The sequence below is a fragment of the Mesocricetus auratus genome, unplaced genomic scaffold, assembly GCF_017639785.1.
Source record: "Mesocricetus auratus isolate SY011 unplaced genomic scaffold, BCM_Maur_2.0 Super-Scaffold_100020, whole genome shotgun sequence".
Lineage (NCBI taxonomy): Eukaryota > Metazoa > Chordata > Mammalia > Rodentia > Cricetidae > Mesocricetus > Mesocricetus auratus.
Window position 1 is genome coordinate 40,757,473 of NW_024429201.1, and position 5,567 is coordinate 40,763,039.

Below are 5,567 nucleotides of genomic sequence, written 5' to 3' on the forward strand. Positions count from 1 at the left end.
AAGAAGGAGCAGCTGATTGCATTGTTCATTGGGGAACAGAAGTCTTCCGAGCACAGGTGACTGGACATGAGCAGAAGCACCAGAAAGAAGGGAAGGGAAGGGGAGACGAAGAAGAAATGGAGAGAACGCGATGGAAAGGCCTTGTAAGGAATGTTCATAGACTTTTTTCAGACTGACAATTTCTTCCCTTTGTTCCTATGAAATGGAACAGTATGCACATTGAACTGCTGTAAACACATTAAAATGCACACACAGAAAATGACTTGCTTATTGAAAGGCATTCAAGCAAGACATTGTACTTTTCCCAACCATTGTCCTTGTGGCTTAGATGTTTCTATGTCGAAGTACATTACACGTATGTAAAAATGTCAAAATGAAACCATCAAAAAATGGTTAAATAATGTCTTGGAAAGAACTCAATCAAATTTCTAAGGAACAATACACTGATAAAATTATTTTTACTTTGATTTTTAAAATAGTGCCAGAATCGATGACAGTTGTACTAAAGCATCATGCTGAAACTTTGTTTGTTTGTTTGATGGTGGTGGTGGTGGTGGCTGGTTCTTTTGAGAGAGGGTTTCTCTGTGTAGCTCTGGCTGTCTTAGAACTCACTCTGTAGTCCAGGCTGACCTCAAAATTGGGGCTTGAGGGATTGCTCAGAGGCTAAGAGTACATGTTACTCTTGCAGAAAACCCAGGTTTAGTTCCCAGTACATAGACATTCATGCAGGCAAAATAATCATACACAAAATAAAGAAATTGTGACCATAAAGCTATGTCCTGACAAATATAAAACATTTTTAATAAGGTGGAAATTTTATTTATAAATTCAGATTCTTCAATTACATTGAAATATCTTAAAGACTCTGATAACCATTTGTATTAAAAATTTTTAAACATAGAAATTATACATGCTGTTGGCAAAAAAATGTGGAATAACTCAAAAGGTCATAAGGAAATATTCCTGGTCACATCCCATTTTTCACATTGCTTGTGCATCCTTGCATACATGTTCACACTCATATGAACATACAATGAACCAAACAATGGAATCATAATAAACATATTTTACTATGCATAATTGCTTTTCATTCTCTATCTTGACAGTCAGTACCTTCTTATTATGTTATGATTTTTTTATTCTATTGTTATTGTTAGCATCCAAGCACACCTGGCCCTGCCCATTGGGGACCTGGCTGAGTGCATCACCCCTGTTTGAATGACAGGCAATACCCTGGCTGTGGTCCTTTTAAAAGGCAGGACTCCACCTCCTCCTTTCTCTTCTTCCTCTCCCTTCATTTAACTCTCTCTCCCTCCCTCCCCTCCTTCTCTCTTCCTCCCTCCCCTTCCTCTCTCTCTCCCTGCCACCCTTCCTCTCTCTCTCCCCCTCTCTCCCCTCCCTCTCTCTCTCTCCCCTCATCCCAGGAGGCCACTCTGTGCTCCCTTTCCCTCTCTCCCTTCCCTTCCCCCACATAAAATTTCCCACTCAAGCTCAGTCTGCATAGTGTATTTGTCCCTCATCTGTTGTGGTTTGGACTCAGCCTCCCATGGTCCCTCATGTGCAGAATCATAACAGTTATTGTTTCATTAAATTAAATTGTCCTCAGTAAAGAAAAGAAAGATGTATTCTGAAACTATTCTTCCTTTGGAAGAGAAGGTTATGCAGGAATCCATCTTGCAGAGAATAAAATTTCATGAGCTTTGCTAATGGGAACAGGGGTATTCCAATAGCACAGGAACACTCTCCAGGGCTTTTTCTATTGATAAGACAGAGCACATAAAATATTCAGATCTGTCCTAGAGGCATTTGGCTAAATGTATAGCTGTCTGGGGACAAAAGTGCATTCATTGATTTCAAAATTGGAACCTATTTTTATGCTTTTCAAACAGCTATTTGTGGTGACCTTAGAACTGCTTTAAGCTTAATAGTTGGGGCCACCAGTGTTATGATTCAACAAAAACAAGTTCCTGGAGTTCCTGAGAGCAGCAAGTTGGGAGGGCTGTCCATAACCAGCTTGTCCCTTGGGCTGCCACTATTGGGGGTCAGAGACTTTCAGGTGAATCTAGAAGTATGCTTGGGGCATCTGACTCAGCAAGAAACATGCAGAAATAAAGAGCTCTTTTCAGTCATCTGCAGCCAGTGTCATAGAGATTCTATACACTAATTTATACACAGGCACAGGCTTCCTAATCGCCTGGCTAAAAGCCTTTAGGCTCTGTGGCAAAGTTGCTACTCCAGTGGTGAGGGACTGACTTCTCACTGCCTGTCATGTAGGATTTGTTAACTTAGTCCTTTGTTTGATGCTGTGTGCAAATGTAAATGTCTGTACATGTAATGTTAGTAGATGTAGCTACTAACATTAATTAGGTTCCTCTGACAATTTTCCCCTTGGCACTTTTATTTCATCAAAAGTTATCAAATTCTGTATTTCAGTGTGTTGGTTAACCAAGATGTTTAGCTGGTGTTGTAGTCAAAGCCGTGTGGAGAGTCATGGAAGAGAAGGGACAGCAGTGGGGTTTACCACAGCAGCTTCACGGCAGTTACTGTTTGGAAGAGAAGTTCTTTGTTCAAAAAAGAAGAAGAAGAGTAGAAAAGCAGAGAACAGGAAGAGAGCCCAGCAAAGGCTGAAGGAAAGAGCAATAGCAAATTGCTGGTTGGCACCTGGGGGCACATTTCCCAGAGGGTGTGGCTAGGCCCTGGGAGAGGGGCAGGTGATAATTCAGACCTGCAGTGGATGTCTTGAATGCAGAAAGCACCACCAATGCTGGCCAGAGTACTAGAAAGTTCACTTCAGGATCTGTAGCACACAAAGAAGGGTTAGAGTGATGCTTTTCCAGTAACATTTAACAATGTTAGGGATACCAAAGTCATCCCATGACCAAAATTCGCTTCTAGAAGCTCCTCCATTTGAGGTTTTCAGTGTGTGACCCTTGGATCTCTGACAAGAAGCTTGGACTGAAACTCCTGGACTGGTGCCTGCATCCCTACACGTCCTCCTCACTTTTGCTCACTAACATCTCAGATGCCTGAACTAAGATGTCATCCTTTGTCATGTGCAAAGTCTATGCATAGCAGATAAGAGCTTTCTAGCAGACAGCAGGAGAAAGTCAGGCTGGGATAGAATGAGACAAGCAAGTTAATGGGGAGGGGAATCTTCTCTCGTCCTAATTGTCAATGGAAGAGGCTAAGCGATAAGAATGCCTCACCTACCACACACAAAAGGTTCTTGGAGCTATTTTGTTTGTTTGTTTGTTTGTTTGAGAGAAGGGTCAGACAACACTGTGAGTGACACTCAGACATTAGGGACATCTAAGTCTCCATTTCTTCTTTTGTTTGTTGCTTGCTGTTTTAACTAAATGCATAATCTCATGAAATTTCTTAGAATCAGTGACAAAATACCAATTCAATAATTATATGACTGAAATTATAAAATGAAATAGGAGCCATGACTCGCAGAACTAGCAGACATGTATGCCTCCTCTGCATTCCATAACCACTTGTATTTTCAGCATTGTCTTCTAAATACTGGAGCTCCTGAAAGGGGCTGAGCTTTCTCCATCAGAGATCACAAACTTTCTCTAATGGGAAAGGTTTTTGTCATTTTTCAGGTAACTAAAATGCCAAACCCTTCACAAGTCACACTACAGTCACTTCACAAATCACATCACACTCACCTGCCTCCTGAAGTTTATAACTCAGCAGAATTCTCTCACTGTTTTCTTCACTTAGTTTATCCATCTAAACATTCTTGAGAGCCTGTGTTTATAGCCCAGTTTTGATAAAATGTTTAGTATGCCTGACTCTTTGGCTCTATCCTCAGCACTGAAAAAAAAGTAATTATTTAGTTTAACATATTAAGGGAGCACCTACCGTGTGCCAGATACCACTTGAGGCTCCGAAGCAAGGCAGTACACCAAACAGGATCATTTGGTCCTATAGAACTTAGATTATTACACAGTAAATAATCAGCATATGATTATACTGATATATAAGATAGATGATGGATAGATAGAAAGATGATAGATAATAGATAGATGGATAGATAGATGATAGATAGATGATAGATAGATAGATAGATAGAAGATAGACAGATAGATGTCATTTCTAGTAGAAAATAGTAAGCAATAGTAATAGCAATAGTTTATATGGAGGAAACTTTGATTTTAGATAGCCAGGCAAGTAACATTTAGTACACACAAGAAGAAAGTGACATTCAATACATACCAGAAAAAAAAAACCAAGCCTGAGCAGGGAGTTTATCTAAGAGGTATTTAAGAGGCAGGTGAAGCTTAAAGGCCATGTTGGTAAAGTCAAAAATTATAAAGTGGCAACTGTGGCTGGAGTAAAGCAAGCCAGAGACAGAGCCAAGAGCCATGGGCAGACCCTATGGCACAGCCCCAGAGAGGCTGGAAAGTCTAGGGAAGCTCCATTCTTTACTTATGAGCAACATGACAAACTTGAAGTACAGAACCTTCATGGCCAGTGTCTTAGTTAGGGTTTCTATTGCTGTAAAGATCACCATGACCATGGCAATGTTGATAAAGGAAAATATTTAATTGATTATCTTACAGTTCAAAGGTTCAGTCCATTGTCATCATGGAGGAACATGGAGGAATGCAGGCAGACAAGGTGCTGGAGAAGGAGCTGAGAGTTCAACATCTTAATATGAAGGCAACAGGAAGTAAACTGTCTCATTGGGTGTAGCTTGAGCATAGGAGACCTCAAAGCCCACCCTCACAGAGACATACTTCCTCCAACAAATCCACACCTACTCCAACAAGGCCACACCTCCCATTAGTGACCCTCCCTTTGGAGGCCATTTTCTTTCAAACGACCATATTCCAGTCCCTGGCCCCCAAAGGCTTGAAGCCATATCATAAAGCAAAAATGCACTCAGTCCATCTTCAAAGGTTCCCATAGTCTACAATAGTCTTAAAAGTATTTAAAAGTCTAAAGTTCAAAGTCTCTTCTGAGATTCAACAATCTCTTATCTTTAATCATCTATAAAATTAAAATAAAAAGATCACATACTTCCAACATGTAATGGCATAAGATACATGTTACCATTCCAAAACATATAGAAGGAAGAATAGGGAGGAAATACTAGGCCAAAGCAAGATTGAAAACCAGGCGGGAAAACTCTAAACTCTGGACCTGCATGTCTGATGTTAAAATGCTCTTCAGATCTCCAACTCCTTTCATCTCTATTGACTGCAACACACTTCTCTCTCTTGGGCTGTTTTCACGCCCTGCTAACAGCTCTCCTCAGCAGGTATCCCACAGCTCTGGCAACTCCAACATCTTGGGGTCTTCAAGGAAATCCAGACTTACTTCACAGCTTCACACAATGACCTCTCTAGGCCTCCATTCAGGGTTACCGCTGACACATGCCTGGCCCTCAGTGGCTTTCATTAGTCTCAGAGGCAAATTCCACAGACCCTTCTGTCTTTAACTCTAAAGCCTCCACCAAATGGCCAAGGCTTCCAAGTTCTGCTGCATGCTGGGGCTAGAAAATGGCCCCCTTGTTCAGCTACATCTTCATCAGCTTTCTGTTCTTCACTGCCTAA

The 5,567-nt window shown here is 41.0% G+C and overlaps 1 long non-coding RNA gene across 1 annotated transcript; it reads right to left on the reverse strand.

The window, feature by feature from the left end:
- Positions 1–2,390: 2,390 nt before the first annotated feature.
- Positions 2,391–3,941, reverse strand: LOC121133126. The gene is made up of 3 exons (XR_005869866.1): positions 3,871–3,941; positions 2,726–2,797; positions 2,391–2,543 (listed from the first exon to the last, which is right to left on the reverse strand). It is a non-coding gene; the product is annotated as an uncharacterized LOC121133126 (long non-coding RNA).
- Between the last annotated feature and the right edge of the window lie 1,626 nt (positions 3,942–5,567).